This window comes from Phascolarctos cinereus, unplaced genomic scaffold (assembly GCF_003287225.1).
Source record: "Phascolarctos cinereus isolate Bilbo 61053 unplaced genomic scaffold, phaCin_HiC Scaffold_726;HRSCAF=1367, whole genome shotgun sequence".
Taxonomy (NCBI): domain Eukaryota; kingdom Metazoa; phylum Chordata; class Mammalia; order Diprotodontia; family Phascolarctidae; genus Phascolarctos; species Phascolarctos cinereus.
Window position 1 is genome coordinate 104775104 of NW_027556098.1, and position 22159 is coordinate 104797262.

A 22159-nucleotide genomic window follows, 5' to 3' on the forward strand; every position below is an offset into this window, starting at 1 on the left:
TCTGTGTGCAACCTGTATTTCCATTCTCTCTACCCCATGCATTTGCTAACATAATCTCTTACATTATGGCCTCCCCCATCCTCAACCACTGGAATCTCTCCTTTCTATTAAGGTCCCAACTGAGAAGCCACCTCCCCAATCTTTGCCCTTCCCCATCTCTCCTCCCTCAGATTTCTCAAAACACTTTGCCAGGATTTCTCTCTTTTCCACCTACCACATGATCCCTAGTTTCAGTTATTTGTGGATAAGGATTATCCTCTGCCCTTACCAGACATTTGTACCATGGGCTGAAGATACAAAGATAGGTACTACAGCACTATCTAATGTGATCCTTAGACACACAGTAAGGTCCTTGCCCTTTAAAGTACATCCTTTAGTACCACCAATTAATTCTAGCCTCTGAAAAACTGGACTAAGAAAACATGAGGCTGAAGTCTTAGCTCAAACATGAGGTTCACTGATCATAAGCCACTCAGGTCTCTGTGCTTCCATTGCCTCTTTTGTAAAATAGGTATAACAGTACTTTTACTAGTTATCTCAAAGAGATACAAGAAGGAAGGCAAATATCAAGATGCTATATAAACATGCCAAATAAATATAAATTATTATTGATAATGCTAATTATTGATAATTAGATGATAACATACCTACTTAGCCCTGTAAGTACCACTATTAAACTTGCAAAAAAAAAAGAATGACTCAAGAGCTTATCTACGATAAACTAAGTAATAAAGTTATTTTTTAAAGAAACTTCTATGTAAACTTGTAATACAGTTCATCTAAAAAACAACCCACAAACAAGGCACATTAAAAAGAACTCTCACAAATTTCAGAGCAATTAAGTAGTGTCTCCCTAGGTTAAGTGATTGTTTCTTAGGATGCAATATTTGTTTTGAACAAGCTCCTCCCCATTCAAGAAAAGGTTTTCCAGTGAAAGCTTAATCATTTGCTTCCAATGGACCATAGCTACTCAAATTTCCACCATATGCCTTAGGCAGATAAATACCCTCCTCAGACAATTAATACACACTTATTTGAGTAAATATTTGGAGGAAAATAATCAAAGACCTTTTGGAAATGCTTTCATGTGCCAACACGGCAACAGGAAGGACTGAAATCTGACATAGAAGATTACAGGAAGTGATACCTCTCATAGGAAGACAGATCCTTATACCATCTGGGGGGCATTCTCCCTGATGTGTTACCATAGCAAAAAATGGTAACAGATCATCTAGGAAACATGGGTAGAAACCAAACTAAATCATATGAACAGATGATGACGTACTTGTATCAAAGGACTGAGACTGCCATATTAATTATTCACAATGTGCATAATATTTGCTTAGGTATATTTTAAATACAGTAGAGTTGTCATAATCAAAAGCACGGCACAGTGTTTCCACCATCCACTGGTATTTCCTTCTGGGAGATGACACTGGAAGAAGTATTTGGAACACAGAATTAGTGACAGGAGTTGGTCTGGAGGTATGTGATTCATTTAACAGAATCCTCAAATCTCCGAAATGGAAAAGATATCAGAGACCATCATTAGGTGATTATCATTAAATAAACTATAGCTAAGCAAGAATCCCTTTTACAGCATATCCAGGAAGTGGTCATCAAGTGTTTGCTTGAAGACTTCCAAATCGATGTTACCTCACAATCCCCTAAATCAGCCTAGTCCACTTCGGATAGTTCCAATTTTTGGAAAGGTTTCTCCCCACCCTTTACATTGAACCTAAGTTCTCCTCTTGCAGTTTCCAGCCATTGCTCCTAGTAATGTTCCTAGATCAAGAAGAATGACTCTAACTCCTTTTCCACATAAATGGCTTTGAAGGTAACTTTCATCTTTTGTTCCACCTCCTACCTTCCCCTCCCCCCCCATCCTAGGTCTTCTCTAAACTAGGTTAAACATTCCTATTTCCAATGGATTCTCAGATGGCATGATCTTGAAACACTTTACATCCTAGGTGCCCCTCCTTGGACATCATCCAGTTTATCAATTTCCTTCCTAAAATATGGTCCCAAGAACAGGACAAGATAATCTAGATGTGGTCTGATCAGGGCAGACTGCAGTGAGCAGTACTGTCACCCACTTTGACCTGGACACTATATCTCTATTAATGGATCCCAACCTTGAGTTAGCTTTCTGGGCTGAAGCATATTAAGTTTGAAGTTCACTAAAATTTCTAATACTTTTCAGATGAACTGGGAGGTCTAGCCATACCTCCCCCATTTCAAATGTGTGAAATTTATTTTTTAAACTCAAGTATAAGATGTAATATTATCCTTATTAAATTTTATAATTTAAATATTGTATTCAACCCAACATTCTACCCTGTTGAGATCTTTTTGGCTTCTGACTCTATCACCTAGTATGTTAGCTGTCACTCCAAGCCCTTTGTCATACGTAAATATGAAAGGCAGTTCTTGTACACCTTTTGCCAAGGCATTGATAAAATTGTTAAATAAGGTCAAACACTAGGGCTCTTATACTTCAGGAGAGATTTCCTTCCAGGCCCATTTTGTAATCTTTATATTCTGTTGTTCAATGAGTTCTGAATTCATTTAACTGTCCTATCAATTCAAAGGTGTCAAACTTGTGGCCCTTGGCTTCCCAAACTCCTCAGCGTGGCCCAAATTTAAATTAAAGATTACGATTAAACTAAGACTAGAATGTAATTGGAAAATATTGACACCACTGATAGCCCATATGTCTCCATCTTTACCAAGAATAGCACATGCTTTGCTAAAATCAAGTAAACCGTAAACAAAGAATTCTCCTGATCTACCAGTCTGGCAATGACTATCCCTGCCAAAACCAAACCAAAACAAACAAAAAACTCTATAGAAATGGAAATAGTGGCACCTGTGGAGTTCAATGTTTTTCCCCCAAGTTCACATTCCCAAAACTAGCTCAAATCATGAAGTTCTAAATTTTCATAGCAATTAATTCAAATCAATTTATATAATTATAAAGGACAACTAAAAATAAATTCTCTAAGGTTTTAAGAATTCCTATACTAACTAGTATTTTGAATCCAGTTTTTGAGTCAAGTCTGTGTGGTGGGAAATTTAATCCTTAAACTAGTCTTTAGCTACGTTAAGTAATAAACAAGTAGTCATGTGTCCAGCCTACTGAAACTGGAAAAAAATTTAGCAACATCAATACATGTAGTTCTAAATAGTAGTCAATAGTTCAGTTTAGAGTTGCAATGATGGCCTTGACATAAGAAATTTCTTGCAGATTAACAACTGGCTAGGCTAAAGAAGCCTATGGATTATCAGTTGTTCCCAGGTGATCAGTAATCCTAAGGAAATGCAGCACTTATTAATGCATAATTAATCACTTCAGTTATCCTGGTCACATTTAAAAGAGTCAACGTGTCTTGGTTAAGCTTGTGAACAGAGTTTAACTTTGTTATCTAACATTATAAAGTAAAGACCTATCAAGTTATTTTTGTGCACACTAAACCACACAATTTCAAGGCAGGGTAGCCGAATAGATAAAAGCACTTGGAAATGTTATCAGACCTTGTAAATCTTAAGCCTGGCACTGCTTAGTTGCATTCTGATAGTACTGCAAACCTACACTTCATTACTGTTTCAGAGCACATGGATATCATTCCTACCGACAAAGAATTGGTCCCTTGACATAATTCTACACTAGACAAGGCATATCCATTCTCACCACATGAATGCATATCAATAGCATGCACACTGCTGCCCCAAGATAATGATCTCTCCTCTCTAAGAGAACATTGCTTAGAGGTAAAGGTCCACTTGGCAAAAACAAATATTCCATAACATTCAGACTCAAGCAGATGAAGTAAAATCAGTGTCCTAATGCCACATACACACACAAGTATATATACATAATCAAGGTTGTATATAATTGAGTCCAGGTAGAAATCATTTGCAAGATAGGGTTAATTCAAGAAACTTCATAGGCTGAGAAAGGCAGGAACTACAAACAGCAATAAAATGTGGCATCCCAAAACAATGTTTTTCATCATTTTCTCCCTCAATAACCTCAGGTCATTTGATAGTTGTTCTTTCAAAGCATTTCAGGAGTCTGAACTATCTTCATCATCTTCCCAAGTCTATATAACAGTAGGAACTCATTGTTTTGGCTTTGCTTGAATTCTGTGTTAATAAAGTTTGTCTTTCCATTTTCTTCCTAACGACTAATTAGTCCTAATGACTAATGCCCAAATAATCTTTTTGCAAGGATCAATTTAATTCCAATAATTTTTGTTGTCTTACCAATAGAATCAGGTAGATCAAACTGCCTCCCTTCCCTGTCCCCCACCTTCACCCCATTTCCTCCATTATTTGCCAGTCCAAAGTAATTGAATATTGTAGCTCTGGTTCCATGAATAGTAATGATACAGAGAGGCAGCAGGTAAAAACAAATCAAAATTTGGTCTCAGGAGTTGTAAGACCTGGGATCAAGTCCTGCCTTGCGAATATACTAGCTGTGTGTTTATGGACAAGTCCTTTAACATTTCAGTGCCCCAGGCAACTTCTTAAAACTATAATTTACAGGAGTTGCTGATCTACATGGTGAAGGTAATTTACACACCAGGAGTTCCTCAAACCAATGTACTCACAGGTCTGGGACACTCCTTCCCAAATTGTAATGATGTACAGGCATGGCTGAAGTCTCTAAGAAAATGCCTTGCCCAATGTCATAGAAAGGGGCAATAAAAGTAGATCTGAGAATGGAGCATAGCACTCTTCTATTGATTTTCCAGTTTTGCAAATATGATGCTTTATGACTAGTTTGACCCATTCTTTTACTGAACTGAATAATTTTCTGAGTTGATTGGATGTCATAGGAACATGCATTTAGTCACAACTATGGTACTGGTTACTTTCATGCAGTTTCCTCTTAGCTAAAACTGAGCCACAGGCAGGAAGATAATATCATTATTTTATCTGCTTACTGTACTATCACCTCACAAAATACTCAATTTTGCAAAAGCCAGCAGGTTTCTTTGTAAATTTACCTGATGGCACTTTTGGAAAAGGAGCAAATAGGGTCTCGTTCTTGAACTGAGTGAGCGTTTCACTTATTAACTAAGGAAGGTCTTCTCAGGTAAGGGGCTAATGTATCAGCTTATATAGCTGATGTCTGTATATAGACAGATGCTATGGAAACATAGATATCCATTTAGCCTTTTCAACTAGATAAGGCGAAAAATGTGTTGCCAAGGGCTTTTTTTTCCCCTAGCGCAAATCAACAGGTGGTTTGGCACCTATATTTCTGTTTGCTTGTGGTTTTCACCCCTGGTTGCAGGAAAGAAAATGAAACGATACCTTTTCAATGCTGCATTTCAAGTTGACCATATGGAAAGCAAGGTTTCATTCCAGCCAATTCTCTTTCTCTCGCAACGTGGGGGAAAAATGCCAGCCTCTGCTGCTCTCGCCATCAGCCATGGTACAGATGTTTGGAAAATGCAAAAATAAGGAGAGAAAAGAAACAAAAAACCCCATTGAAATTAAGTTTTGCATAAATGAAAAACAGAGTATATAATTACTATAACTGAAAAAGGTAAATGCTTTTTTCCCCTTGCATTAGCCAAGAAGAACCAAAACAAACAAATAAAAAAGTTGATGTTTTGACTTAATCAACGGTTTTCATGAAACTAACAATTATAAGGACCAGCTCAAAATGACTAAAGTGGGAATAAAAAACAGACTCCTTCTAATCTGATAAAAAGGCTTTTAAAAAATATCCAAGAATGCTATAATATGACCTACTTAAATGAATTTCTGTTAAAGAAATAGGCCCATTAGAAAGCCCAAAACCAAAACATGTTTTTCAGGTACCAAACTAAATAAAAAATATAGCAAGCCACTTTTTTTTTTTTACTGCTGGCAAGGGAAGAAAATTTGTTTGGAAATAAGAAAAATTCAGAGAACCAGTTAAATAAAAATGTGACTGAGGAAGAAATAGCTCTAAGATTTTTTTTTAAAGTGCATTCCCCAGCATATCAGTCCTAACTAATAAAACTGACAGGACCTATCAGTTATGTCCTGATTAATAGTACTTAATCATCTGAAGGTAAATTAACATTATGGAAATTACTTTATTAAAAGAAAGAGATAATAAATGTGAATTGCAAGAGGGCAGCTTGCTATAGCAGAAAAATGAATTGGCCTAGGAGTCAGGAAAGCCAGATTCTAGGACTGGCTCTGTCACCCATATGCTATGGGATATTTGGTCCCAATCTACTATCTTCATCAGCAAAATGAAGGAGTTAGATTAGATCAGTAGTTTTTAACCTTTTTAGCCTCATGGACTCCTTGGAGGGTCTAGTAAACATCCTATGGACTCCTGGGAATAATATTTTTTAATAACTGAAATGAATGGATCAGGTATGTCGTCACATGCCTGGAATCTTTGCTGGGGGAAGCTGAGGCTGACGGACTGCATGGCTTCAGGGATTCTGAATTGCAGTAGGGTGAAAGGTAATTGTGTACCCACACTACATCTAGGACTAATTTGGTAAGCCCCAGGAGAGGAGGGTCATCAGGCTTCCTAAGAAAGGGTGAAATAGCCGATGGAGGAAAAATTGAGCAGGTTACAGCTTCCATACAGATCACTGGTAAGATCTGAACCCATAAGTGGCTAGGCCCTTCAAGCCCAGGTGAGATAGGGATATCTAGACTCAAAATAATATCATCATCAACAATGATAGAAGGGAATGTCAAATTTCAGTTAGAGGCTAATAGAAATAAAGATGTAATTGTTTTTCACCCAAATTTATGGACCACCTGAAATCTATCCTCCAGTTTAAGATTTCCTTAACTTTCTAAGTTAATCCCTAAAATTTCTAAGGCTTTTTTCATCTTGAAGATTCTATGATCCTAATTAAGTACTACATAGAGATGGGTTGGGGATTTCTGCTCTTACCTCTCTTTAAACACACACACACACACACACACACACACACACACACACACAATAAACAAACAGAAAGCAAAACAAAACAAAAAAAGCTGATTGGCTATCCCCAGGGACGGGACCATGACGAGAGCACACGATATTGATACTACTTTTGCAGTGATATTTGTTAAAGTAGCTTCTTTTAAAAGAACTTCCATTTTTTGTAAAGTAAATTAAGCCTTCTTCCTTCTTTGCCATTTAAACCCCATGGAGCAGGAGAAGAAGAGAAAAACTATGCCATTCGCCTCTCAACATTAAAACAGAAACTCAGTTGCATGTCATTAAATGCAGTTGTGTATGACCTTCTCTTAATGTTTTCTCTTGCCTACACACAGAAGTAGAGCTTTGTGCAACCCTTTCCTCATTTTTTCCTGGATGATAACCTTGCAACTATAAAGCAGAGGGGCCCTCCTCACATAAAGAATAGCCAGTAAACCCTTCCCACCTGTTCCTCTGAAGTACATGTCTTGATGAAGCTAAGGTGTAGATTGCATTGTGAGATATTGGGGATAATAGGAACAAAGTATTTCATCTGCCATACAGTACTACAGTCAATTTGCCAGCTCTGAAAGAAAGTTAAGACCAACTAGAGTTCTGGCAAGAATTTTGGGTTTTCACTGAATAATGATCATCTTTTTAAAACACAAAGCTCTTTCGTTTAAAAGCACTATCCAGAAAATAAATCTGATAATGCAAGATTTTTCATGCCAGAGATCTGACCTAGGGACAGACAAGGACATTATAACTGGGTCCACAACAAATCAGAATGGAGCTAGACAGAATACAGGTCACCTGACTCCCATAGGGAACAGAAGTTTGGTTTTCCTTAATGGCCAGTATCTTAAGGAATAAAGTCTTTAACACATATATACTTAAGGAACCAGGGGGATGGCATATCCAGGGGTTCCACAAATAAAGCTTTTATTACTGGTTATTATTTTGCCAACTGATATGTCTAACAGCACCTTCAGTGAATGCCAAGGTCTGGGTGCTGGCTTCTCTTGAAAAAATTGACAGGAGGAGGGTTGCAGAAACAGAATGAAGAGATTCAGTGGTTGCTGCTGTATGTGAGCCCTCCCTGCTGACTAATCCATTGACTGATGTTAATGATGGAAACAAAGCAAGATGGTGTCAGAGAGAGCTTCCTGAAACATCTCTGTTACAGGTAAAGGGGAGGATAAAGAGACAAAGTACTCGTGGGCACAAGAAGAGATGAGAGCATTGTGATGGTTGGGGTAAGATGGATCCAGATGCCTTTGGTGGGGGGAGGGTTGAGGAAGAGTGTCAACACTGGTTATTGGCAGCTCCAATACATTTTGTTTAAGCTCATATAAGATTTCTGTTCAATTTTTCTAGCACATAGCTTTGCTGTCAGGATTCTACAATGCTTACAGGAGGCTGTGAGACAGAGAAAACATGTTCCTACATTGCTCACTTTGCCAAAACCCAGAAAGTCATTCCATGATTGTCCTCTATGGTTTGCCATACTTTGCTTCTACAGGCTAACTTCCATACTCCAGGAAAATTAGGGTTTCAATGTTCCTCTATCACAGAGAGGCAGCAGTTGCATATCTGTAGAGGCTGTAGTGATATGAACAAGGCCTGGGGCAAAAAATCCTGGTGTCTCACTAGTGTTCTGTTCTGTTAGGGTATATTGCCAACATGTTTAATAAAATGAAGGTCAAAATGGTAGACTGCTAAAAATGGGAATATTTCAGTGGCAGGAATAACTTACTTGTCATCAACTTGTTAATGCAATAGTCAAACATTTCTGTGACATGTACAATATCAACTATAACTTCAGCAGATAAAGGGTCTAGAACAGGGAGATGCTGCAGATGCTTTAGCTCAGAGGAAGGCTTAGCAGAGCCAAAACGTCAGCAGGGCCTGTTTGTTCCATACTTTCCATCTCGCTTTGTGAAAGAAATGTTAGATTACTGCAATGACAAGTTTGTGACAAGCAAGTCATTTGTGCAACTGGTGCGCTCCTGTTTTTGTCTGTTTACCATTCAGACTTGTGAATGCCATTTCAAGCACTTACAGGATTTCTGGCTCCCATTAAGGAGAGATGGTTCCTCCATGTTTAGAATTCTCTGCTTCGAAAAGAATTACTGAGCAATGATTTATCTTTGTGACCACAGCCTTGCACCAAAGTCCTCTTTGCTTGTTGAAAATGAATGGGTTGGTTGCAGCATCATAAAATGGTATCATAGGGACTGAATAATGTGAACTAGGAGAGGCTTTTCCTCTAGGGTAAGAGAATAACTATCACAAGCAAAGAATAAGATTGTGGTCCAGAGTAAAATAACTTGCTCCTCTGCCTCAATTCCTACAAGGATCCATTGCCACATGGCATGCATGTAGAAGCATAGATTTATTCACTTTTAGCAAAGTTTATGATGTTATGGATGTTTCATATTCAGCTTTCAAGATTGATGCTTTGAATTTCTAAAGCAAAGGAATGTGAAGATTGGTAGAAAGAGGTGGCTATTATTAGCCTGAGGAAGAAAAGACTTGGAGAGAACATGATAACTGTCTTCAAGTATCTGAAGGTCTATTGTATATGGCAGATTAGAGACTTATTCTATGTAGCTCCAGAGGGAAGATCTAAAGCCAATGAGCAGAAGTTACAAGGAATCAGAATTTGGCTTGAAAGACAGGAAAATTTCCTATGATCTGTCCCAAAGCTGAGGGGTCCTCCTCCTGAGGTAGTGAGTGACCCTTCAGTAGAGATATACAGAGACTGAACGATCACTTATCAGAGACATTATAGAGGGGATTCCCGTGTCAGGGAAGAAGGAAGTTGGACTAGACAACATCTGGAATCCTTTACGACTCAAAATTTTATGGTTCTGTTATTAAGGGACTACGATGGAATATTAAGGAAAGAGTAGGCACTGTGCTAAGTACTGGGAATACAAAGAAAAGTGGGGAAAAAGGCAATAGCAGTAAAAAGAATAATCCCAGCTACCAAAGAGCTCACCGTGCAATAGGGGAGCTCACATGAGAACAATGTACAAAGATAGATAGATAGATAGATAGATAGATAGATAGATAGATAGATAGATAGTTATATATAGATATAGTTATATATATGTATATATATATTTATATACACACATACACATACATACATATACATACACATATAGAGATATATACATATACACACATACACATACATACATATATACATATACACACATACACATACATACATACATATACATACACATATAGATATATATATACACACAATACACATATATACACACACACAAATACACATACATATATATATATACACACATATATATATATATATAATATATATATATATATATATATATATATATATATATACACATATATATATGATACATTGGAAATAACCAGCAGAGAGAAGTCATTAGAAGACATTAATTGGCTCCAAGCCAATCAATCCAAATTCAGAAAACACTTAACTGAGTAGTAAAATAATGACATCACATTATAAAATTAACATGTGGGATCATCTATGTTAGGTCACTTTTTTTTTTCCTGTAGGAAACTGAGACACCAACAAAGTTAGAATGAAGAGTTCAGGATTCTATTCTTAGAGCCCTCATAGATTCACTGAGAGACTTTGGGCAAATCACTTTTACCTCTTGGGTGTTAGTTTCTTTTTCTGTACAATGAAGATAATAATACCTACTCCCAATCCACCTGACCTGGATGGTGTGAAAATTCTTGACAGAAGAGATATAGAGTATGCTTAGTGCCCCAAACCAGTAGTCTACAAATGCAAGCTAGTCTTAAGATTTCAATTAGGCACTGTTGTCCAAATGTTTGGATATAATTTTACAAAAGAATCTAAGGGTGATTCTCAGGAAATGTTGCAGCAGGAAGACTTAAAGCAGAAATTATAGGGAAGGAAAACCATATATCTTAAACATTTCTTGGGGCACAGAATAAGGTATGGAGAAGGAAGGGAACCTACTTACCCATACAAGGAAAATCATAATGCAAAATTAGGCAGAGCTTGGTATAAGTAATTAGAGGATGACAAGTAAGTATAGATTTATAAAAGTCAATGAAATAGAGGCACAGATTGTATAAGCTCAGAAAGCCTTTGTTCTATGTTATTGGTTAACATTTTGATCTGGGAAAAGGAAAATGGAAATCATGATTTTTTTAAAAATGGGGGAGAGGATCCAGGAAGAAAAACTTGGATCAGGCTGTTTCCATCTTCTCCAAGCCTCTGGGAAAGGAAAGGCTCATCAAGATGTTATTCCTTTTCCCCGGCCTGACCTATTCTTGCTTTAATACACTAGGGAAGTGGTAAAAGTGGTTCTAACATAATCACCCATCTCTGCACTGTAAATGGAGAACTTTTGGCGGCATCCCATTTTGTCTCTGCCAACTTTTTTTCTCTCTGGTCTTGTGTAGAGCCTTCAGTTTACCCTACTCTTTGCTCCAGTATAACCTCCAGGGAGACTTCTTTTCACTTGTCAACTCTTCTTTTTAGGTGGGGCAAAGGGAATGCATCTTTCTTATGGTTACAAGGATCACTGAAACAGTCTAAATTTCTAACTTTTTAGAGAATGATTTTTTTTCATTTGCTTTGTTTCTTTCTAATGACAGCTTTGTACTGATTCCCCTTTGTATGATAACTCTGAGCTATGCAAATCTAAAGAGTGAAGAGAATACAAGTATCCAAGATACAGAGACCTACTATTCAGTTGATTTCTCTTGTACATTATACATATCCAACTTCAAGTCATTTTTCAAATGGCAAAGAAAAGTTGCATGATATCTTTATGATATTTATGGCTGAACTGAATCCATATGGTATTCTTATATAGAGCAAGGCTCTTAACCATTTTTTGTATGTTGCAACTCCTAGGATAGCCAATGGACCCTCTTTGGGAATAACGTTTTTAAAAGCATGAAATAAAATATGTAAGATTGCAAAAGAAGCTGATTCTATTGAAATAGTTCTTTAAAAAGAGAAAGAAACAAGTTTATGTACCCTCCTGAGTGTATTCATGTACCAACTAACAAAAATTTAGCTCATGCAAACTCTACACATTTTTGTTAAGCTTACATTTAAAAAAAATTCAGACTAAACAACTAAATGCGGAGTTCACTTTTAATTTCTATACCATATCCCCCAAATTATCTAAGTGACATAACAGGTTATTTGTATGCATGAATACACCCAAAGATGTTATTGAGTGGCTTTTGTCCTCTCTCCACTTCATACTCTGAACCCAATTCCCAGCTCTCAGAGGTAAAAGGAGACATTCAAGTTCAGAGACCTCAGGTTTTTCATTAATCATTAAGGTATTGGGTTCCATCTTTTTGCTCAAACAAGACTTATGTGTAAGATAAAGGATCCGAATAATCCTTTTGATACTTATCCTGTTCTCCAATTGCTCTCCATGGCTCCTGCCTCTTAATTTCTCTTACCTTGATAAATACCACCAACACATGTTTGGTTTCATATTTTTAGAGAGGAATCAAAAGTATTTCACATAGTGCTGTACAGCAAATTCTGAAGGCCATAGTTGTGAAATTGACACTACAGACCTATATCCTTACCCACTAGCAAACAGGGATATAAATATACACTGGAGAGCAGGAGAATTAATAGGGAATTTAGCTAATGTTTCAAACAATATTTAACATTAGTTTTTTTCTTCTTGTAGATTTCAACCTAATCCATATCTTCGTTATCACTCCCATCGATTTGAAGTTTTTCAATGGAACATAAGCTGTGAAATAATATCCTTTTTCTTTCTAGTGTACTGTGTACTACAGTACTTTCATTTCATTCAACCTTTATTAAATGCCTATTGATAAGACACTGTTAGGTACTGTGGGGTACAGAGGTCAACCTTGGGATTTCTGAGTTTTCAGTGTCACAAAAGTTTTATAAATCAAAAAAAAGCTCCTATAAGCAGATACGTAATCAGTACATAGTGGGGAATATGGGTTGGTCAATGATTAAATTAAAGGACATGTTGGTATTATATTATATGACCAGGTTTCAAATGTGAGGTTAAAAGAAAACTCAAGTCCCAATCACCCACTATCTGTGGTGAAAATGGCTTTTCCATTTATCTCACTGTTCTTAATTTCTGTCTCCTTCTCTATCCATTGCTTTACCAGGATGCACTTCTAGGTACAGTACTGCATTTTGGACTCATAGAATCATAGTAGGTTGAAGCCCCAAGGGACCTTAAGAAAGCAACCCCCTCATTTTATAGCTGCAAAGGACTGTGCCCAAGGTCACTCAGTAACTAGAACCCAGGTTTCCTGATTGCCAGTCTAGTTCTCTTTCTGCTATACTGGGACACCTATGGCCCATAGGTATACTACCATCACACTTTCACCTAAGACAGTAGTTTTCACCTCCTAGTCAGCTAGCAAAATATATAAATGCTTACTCATAATGTTCTGAAAATGGTGGGAGGTCTTATGAAAAGCTTTTAAAAAGCTGCCATATCTGCCCTCTTAGGCACTTGTAGTCTAATGGGAAAAGAAGGTAAACATGGAAAAAGTAAAGGTGGACTAAAGTTTATATATGCATATATAAATGTGTATATTATATGTATCTATACACATACATATATATACGCACACACAGATGTGTATATATATAGTGTGTGTGTGTGTATATGTGTGTGTCCAAACAGTGTTTATATATACATGTGTGTGTATATATATATGTGTGTGTGTGTATGTATGTATAAGTATATACATATAGATCTCCAAAATTAAAGCTTAAAAAAAGCACTAAAACTTTTGGGACACCGTGTGTGTGAATGTATAAATATTTGCACACACACACACACACACACACATATATACACACACATTTGTCTTTTCCATGTGTTTGTACTCTTTCATATACATGTATATATTTACATAGAGATAAACACATTGATGTGTGTCTGTGTATATGAATTTTAAACTGAGAGCTTTGTATATAGAATTTTGTGTTCAGAGTATGCTTCAATAAATTAAATTTCATTCGTAAAGTTTATTTTTCTTCTTTTTGGCATACTGTAAAGGACTCATCCTTGACCAAAAATCTATTCCTTTGGTTTCTGACCACATCTACAAATCATTCTGAAGTCATATTGCATTCTGATCCTAGCCTCTAGTAAAGTGACTTGTTCAGCTTCCTTCCTAAATTGGTGTTATTAGAAGCCTTCCTAATCAAGCTCTCTATTCCAGCATCAAGACTGGTGATTTCCAACTTTTTATAATTGACACACTGCTGGTTTTCATTCAATTTTTGTAACACTCCTGGCCTCCTTCTCCTCCAAATGCTATATGAGCCATATTTCTTATTGTGAGAGGCACAGTAGTGATTATAAAGAACAAAGACTATGAGTCAATGGATCTGAATTCAAATTTTGATTTTCACCATGTGATTTTTGGCAGTTCACTTACCCTCTCTGGGCCTCAGTTTCTTTATTGTAAAATGAAAGGGCTGGAACAGATAGTCTCTCTTTCAGTTCCAAATCTATCATCCTCTAAATTCAGATGAATTTTGTTTTTATAAGATTGCAACACCAGGTCTGATAATGCATAATTCCCTGGGATGCACCTAACTCAAAGGTGGAAATCACCAATCTGGATCATGAAGGGAATAAATTAAATAACAATGAAGATCAATTCCTGAGAAATGTGGTTAATAGCTTCTCCCATGTGGATGATGATCTGCTAATAACAATTCCTTGAGTAGAACTCTCCAGCTGTTGTACACCCTCCCAATAGTTCTATGATGCATTTTATTGTTGTGTGAGGCAGAATCAAAAGCCTTGTTAGTGTGTGCCTAATTAGGCTGTATCTATCTCTTCCACTTACTTCATCAGGACTGTCATTCCTTCATAGAAGATTAGATTAGTTTGTCAGGTTTCTTTACCTTTGCCTTCTTTACATCATCATGGTTATTGCTTAGTATCCTGATCTTTTAAAAGTGTTTTTAAGACAATTTTCAAGATTTCTCTCACTAAAAGATGAGATCTGCTAACATGTGACTGTAATCATAAGGATAGGGACTAGCAATGTGACTTTACTGATACAGGGAAACTCAGGTGAAGGAACTCCCTCTACCAATGAAGGTCTGCACCTTCTCTGCAATTATATTCTCTGTTGACTAGAGCAGCAATGTAAAACTCAAAGAGAAAAAGATCCCTGTGGGGGACATATTGACTTAGAAAACCAAAAAAATCAACATTATGGTATACTGCATCTTTATTTATCTAATTATAATTATATTACTTTAATAATATTAGAAATATTTAATAGTGTCACTTTGTTTATTTATGAATTACATTTTAATCTGGTTCTGACCTCACTCAGTAATTCTGTTGCTCAGACTATGAATCTTACACCTCTAGTCTAGAGAACCAAAAGGTTAATAAGTGTCTTGCTCGGGGTCACATAGCCAGTAGGTATCAGAGGCAGAAGTTGAACCCAGGTCTTTCTGTCTTTGAAGTATGATGTCTATCCACCATACTGCCCCAAACCATTGCAATCATGCTAGATTACAATGAATATATTAGTTGGGTAATAATCTGTTTCCATGTATTAGTGAATATGTATTTCTTAAAAATGGTTTATTATATGTACATGACCAATTATTAATCTATTATATATTATATTCTGTAACATATAATAATTCCTCCAAAAAGGCAACACGATTTTACAAAAGAGTATCAGCAGTTCATAAACACATACATTTTCTTTACATCAATCTACCCATTAATCTAACACAGTACAACTCAACATTCTTCAATAATAGAGATGCCTGCTCTTTGGCTCTGAGGCACTTGGTTAAATTATCTGCTGGGTCAATATGACATGTGAAGAAACTCAAATATATTTGCTTTTATAATTTTGGAGAAAAGAGTTCTTAAGTGATTTCTCCAGAGAGAACAAAGGCAGGGACACCCAATCAGGGCTATGTGCATTGTAAATTTAGTGGATTGTGTTTAAATGGTTCTCTTGAACTGAGTACTAAAAAGAAGAGGAAAAATTCTGGTCATTACACCTCTACTTGGGGTTCTTCGGAGTTAAAAGCAGCCAAGAAGACCTTTTGTGAGAATTTCTTTATAAAATTACTCCTTGCCTGAGAGCAAACGTGAGAATATTTTGGCCGAAAAAGGATTTCTGGATAAAATTATCATTGTAAGTGGAAATCGTGGACTGGAATAGATATCTTTCCAATGGTTGTCCTTTATTTTCTGTCTGATATCTACCTTTTATTTCAGATACACAGAGATACATGTATGTGTATAACTGTGACATCAAATTGGCCTTAACTAACTGCATCTTCACAATAACAGTAAATTTTACCTCATTTAAAGCAGAAAGGGTAGAAAAAGTTGAAGAATCAATGCACATGCTTCTCCTGAAGTGGTGAAACTTGAGGCATTCTCTCATCATCTTTGTCCCATGGTTCCCTCCCCACCACCACTTTTTTTTAAACTTGACTCTATATTAATAATCTAAATTGAAAGAGAAGAACTAGAGAAGTACTTGAGGTCTCCAGGAGGTATAACCTGAATTTCTTCTGCCTTAGTCAAGTGGATCTTTTAGTATTAACAAAAAGAAAATGGAAAAATGGCAGTCCATCACATTGCAAACAATCCCAAAGGATTTCAGAAGCCATACCTAAGAAAATAAAATTCTCTTTCAATCTCTGTGCTCCTTGCTGGCTGATTCTAAATTGCCACTGGTTTCCAAGACCCCGACCTTTCCAGAGAAAGACAGATAAGAGAAAGAGACAGAGAGAAGAGTGGGGTTGAGGGGGGGAGATAGAGATTTAGTGCCTAACATTAAAAAACCCCCAAGCACAATAAGGAAAGCAAATGATACAAACTCTTAAAATGCTGAATCTATGCTATTTCTCATATATCTATATATCTACATCTATCATAGCTATCTACACAAAAATTTCATAGACAATAATGGAATCATGCTTCTAATTCATCCATGGATGATGTTGAAAATGTTTCTATGGTGTGTCTCGTGATGTTCTGATGACAATAAAAGGCTTGTGGTTCATTCCTGATTACTGGGGAGTGAGTGTGTGGGTATGGGTGTGTGTATTTGTGTGTGTACTACAATGGCAGAACTAAATTCAGACTGAAGAAAAACATCACATGTGTTTCCTCATTTGTAGCAATACTTGTGCTACTGTGGCCCTACTGTACATGTGTTAAAAGGGTATGAAGAAGAACCAGATGTTTTGATATATGTCATTTAAAAAATTCATGTCTCTGTATCATTTTTTCTTCCTTAATCCTCCGTCTCCTTGCACCCATTTTCTTTAACCTATGGAAATATGTGAGCCTAATCCTGAACATGCCAGATCATTTAAGGTAACTGGGGCCTTTGACACACACACACTTCTCCACACCCATGTCATCTCTAGACTAATGCCACACTCTCCAAGAGGCTTCTACTAATCAACCTCATGTGTAATTTAGTTAAAAAATCATTAGGTTCAAAAACAATGACTTCTAGAAATAAAAAACAGTATCTCAGATACTTCCTTTACAATTCATCAAATAAAGTCTCAGATTTTTATAGCCATAAAGCAAAAAAAAAAATTCCTAAAGCACCATCATCTCCAGAGCTTCTAAAGCTGCAGAGGCAGTATGGTAAGAGAGAAGGAGAGAGATGAAATTTGGAGGACTCAACTTGGTGTTCCAGAACTGAGATCACTAGTCAGAGTGCTAGACTAGATCTCAGGAAGGCCTGAATTCAAACCCAGCCACAGACACGTATTAGCTATGTGACTGCCAGCGAGTCACATGATCTCTTTCTGCCTCAGTTTCCTCATCTGTAAAATGGGGATCATAATACTAGCATAATAGTTATCATAATAGCATAATCGCAAGTTTTGTTGTGTGCATAAAGTGAGATAATATTTGTAAAGTAATTCACAAAGCTTCAAGTTCCATATAAATGCTGACTTATTATTATTATTATTATTACTAATTAGTGTTGCTGTTGTTATTAAGCTCAAATCACAACTCTGTTTGACCCTTTGCCCAGCCCAACTTCTTTGGGCCTCAATCTCCTTGTTTGTAAACTGAGAGGGTGAAACGAGATTGCCTCTAAGCTCTAGGTCTGTGTCTCTATGACTCCTTACCTGCCAGACTGAAGAGTTCTTTTGGATCATAGGATAAGGAACCTTAGAGCCTTCTGTGGTAATTATGGTATATACCCTCTGTAGTATTAAGGTATTCTATAGTATATAAGGAGGCTGCCAGATGTCAAGAAAAAGTCTTTAAATTCTGCAGGTCTAACCGGAAAATCCAGCCTGAAAGGGGCCTGAGATAGCCACAGAGTTGGCTTTGGAATGGTGACATGGGAGGAACTAGTGAGCTGAAGGGTTATTTTCCTGGCCCACTGGGTGATAGCTCCTGGTTTGTAGTCTCTGAGGTTTCACAACTAGGTTTTTAGATAAATGGAGTGCCCAGGCCACTCCTATAACCCTCGTTACCTCCCCTCAGTTTTTTGGATTAGGGATGTAAAAGTCAGATGACATCTTCTGGACTCATCCCTGGTTGGACTCACATCCCAGGATTAGGGCAAAATCTCAATAACATTGCCTTGTTCCACTGAATGTTACATTCCAGAATTACCCCACCCCTGAGGGAGCACTAAGTTAATACTTCAGAGTAGATGAGTAAATGGCATCCCTGGAATAAGAAGTACCAGAATAAGAAAGGTATCTACCCTAGTCTTGCTCTATTGCCATCACTTTCCTTGGCCTTCATTATTCAGAATGGTTATCTATTTTATTAACAAGCCCTACCATCTACAAGAGAGTAAAGATAATCAAGGAGAACTGGGAAATATGAAAAGAGAATGGCAACAAGCAGCCATAGAAACACCTCTTTCCACCTCCACTAAAAGATAACCTTTAACCACTTCCAATGAGCTTTTGTAGATCTTATGAAAAAAGGTTAAAAAAGGCCTTTAGAAAAATAAACCCTACCTCTACAAAATGGCACCCAGGGTTTTTTATCCTATGCATCTAAAACATGCAAAAAGGGGTTACTCAGACGCTCCTACATATTCTCCATAATAAGCTACAAATGTGGATTGTACAATGATCCTTTTTAACTCTGGCTCTAGAAAAAATTGTTTTGAAGACTCCTATGATTTCATATATACACAAATGACATCAAATAAACAGGAAGTAAAGTGTAGAGAGGAAAAATCAAGGCACCTATAAACTGTCTCCAAAGCATTACCCATTGTGAGAGGATCTGACGTACTAATATCCATCCATTCAAACTCATTATGGAGACACTAAGAGCGTGTCGGCTGGCAGACACTGCATCTAAGTGCTGTTACTGAAGCCCCCAAATATTGACAGAGTGCCAGATTCTAAGAAACTATTGATGTACGCAGCCGGCCTCAGCTCCAGACACCTCTCAGACAGAGTCTTTAAATGTCACAGATAAATGAATTTTCATGAAACTGGGAGAAAGAGGGGAGAGAAAGCAATAGAGACTGAAAGACAGAATGAGAAAAAAAAGAGGAGGGGGAAGAATTTCCACAGTAGCCACATGAAAGCACATGGCATCTCATCCCTAAAACTCAATTCTAAAGTCCTTTCAAAGGGAATGAAGTTGCCATTAAAAGGTATAAAGTCATCTCAATATATTCCATGGTACCACGATGCCATCTCCTTTGATTATTTCTCCATATAGGTAGAAAGACTTAAGAGCAGAGCTTTGACAAACTATTTCCGCACAAAACATGGCCACCACAAAATGGTACTCCTGTTATTGAGAGGAATGAAATAAGCATTTATTAAGTGTTTTCTATGTGCCAGGCACCATGCCAGGTGTTTTACAAATATTATATCATTTTATCCTCACAAACATGTAAAGGAGGTGCTATTATTATCTCCATCTTATAGCCAAGGAAAATGAGCCAGACACAGGTTAAGTGACTTGCTCAGGGATACACTGTTGAGGAGTATCTCAGGTTGGATTTGAACTCAGGTCTTCCTGACTACAAGCCAAGCATTCTAAACACTTTGCTACTTATCTGACCCCAGGGATAGGAAAGAACACTGAATTTAGAGTCAGAAGATCTGAGCTCAAATTCTGGCCGTATGATTTTGGGCAAGTCACTTAATCTTCTAAGGCTCAGTTTCATCATCAGTAAAATAAGGATAGTAATAGTTGTACTGCTTACTTCATAGTGTCGTGATAAAAAAAAAAGTCTTCATAAACTTTGTAAAAGACTAAATAGATGAGGGCCATCATGATGCATAGTGCTTAATTATCTTTAAAGATAAAATAAGATGATAATATTAATAAATAATAGCTAACATTCATATAGGGTTTGTTATGCTCCAGGAATTATGCGAAGCACATTTACAAATATTATCTCATTTGAGCTTTACGATGACCCTGGTAGGTACATGCTATTATTGCCCCCATTTTACAGATAAAAAAACTGGGGCAAAAGGGGGTTAAGTGATTTGCCCAAGGTCACAAAGTTAGTAAGTGTCTAAGGCCAGATTTGAACTCATGTCTTCCTGACTCCAAGCCTAGTATTCTCACTACTATATCACCTAGGGGCCCCAAAATAAATACAAAACATGTAGGTTCATGGGAAAAAAATCTTAATAATCTCCTTTCAAGATATGTTGGAACTCATCCATCCACACTATACCATACAGAGGTGGAGATATTTATTTCTGGTTGGCTGAATTGTCCTGAGTTGTCCACCCAACACCTTCCATCTAAATTCCCACTGAAAGTAATGATATCTAGTGGGGTTTGGCTTGAGATGTTTAACTGTTTCTAGGCTCGATAACCTTTCCTCTTCCTTCTTTCTGTGACAGAAAAGGATACCATGCATATATATGTGTATGTATGTGTGTGTGTGTGTGTGTGTGTGTATTATACCACCCATCTGCTGAGGGCAGCTTCTTCTGACTCTGATGTACTGTATCATTAAAGGTAACCCTATTTCCCAATTTAATGGGCAGCTTAGCATGTTAAAAAAATCTTTTTCATCTTGCATGGAACAATTGTACCACTTTCAATAAACACATTTCTTTATGCCGCTTAAAATTACATTGAGTACAAATCTCTAACCTGTAGCAAAAGTGTCCACTGGGCCTCCATTTCCCTTTTTACTAGCAAAATATCCATCTTCAGCCAAAATTATTTTCAGTGTTCTAGAATTCCATCTCCTAGGTAGATGAACTTTTAGTGGAGCCAGGGGCTATGAGCAATAACTTGGAGAACAAGCTGCCTCACAGACGAAATATTCAAATGGGGCCTTGGTTTTTACAAAATGTTTTTCATAATGCATACTTAGTGTGTTCCTTTTTATATCAATTTTCAAATGGAAAGAAAAAAGATTAATGTTTCATATTATGGAGAAACACGACTTCTAAAAATCACGCTCTTGTATTAATAGTCTCAGGTGTATAACAAAAAGATTCCTCGATTCGGAGTCAGAAGACCTGGGTTTGAATTCTGGCTCTGTCACTTATTACCTGGATGATCTTGGGTAAATCACTAAACTTCTTAGGGCACCAGTTTCCTAATCTCTAAAACGAAAGTCAGATTTTTTAAAAGTCTCTCCTAACTATAAATAATGGGATACTATTCAAGTGAATTCAATAAACATTTGTTAAGCACTGAGTAGGTGTAAAGTATTGTTATAGGCACAGGGGTTATGAAGACAAAAATTAGTAGCTAGATGGCACAGTGGACAAAGTGCTGGACTTAAGAGCCAGGAAGATCTGAGTCTGAATCCTTCCTCAGATACCTACTAGCTGTATAGCCCTGTACAAGTCACCTAACCTCTCAGCCTTGGTTTCCTCATTTGTAAAATTAAGATAATAATAGCACCCACCTCACAGGGTTGTTGTACGGATCAAATGAAATAATATATCTACAATGCCTTGTAAAACTTAAACACTATATAAATAAATGCAAAAATTAAATAGTCCTTACCTTCAGTGAACTTTACATTCTATTGAATTTTAATTCAAACATATAAAATCACAGAATACACACTCTCTAGAAGCAGGCCACTATGCTCTGGAGCCCAGCAGAGTACATATTTCAAGCAGGGTTATCTGCTTTTCCTGGGGATGCTCTAAATTCACAATGCTAAGTCAAAGTGTGGGAAAAGCTACTTAGGATATCAAAC

At 36.9% G+C, this 22159-nt stretch overlaps 1 long non-coding RNA gene across 1 annotated transcript in view; it reads right to left on the reverse strand.

Annotated features, from left to right (window-relative positions):
* The window catches only part of LOC144454516 (uncharacterized), a 917779-nt gene that overhangs the window by 225894 nt on the left and 669726 nt on the right, over positions 1–22159 (reverse strand). Inside the window, exon 8 of the long non-coding RNA XR_013482961.1 lies at positions 5323–5422. This is a non-coding gene — a long non-coding RNA (uncharacterized LOC144454516). The remainder of the gene's footprint in view (positions 1–5322; positions 5423–22159) is intronic.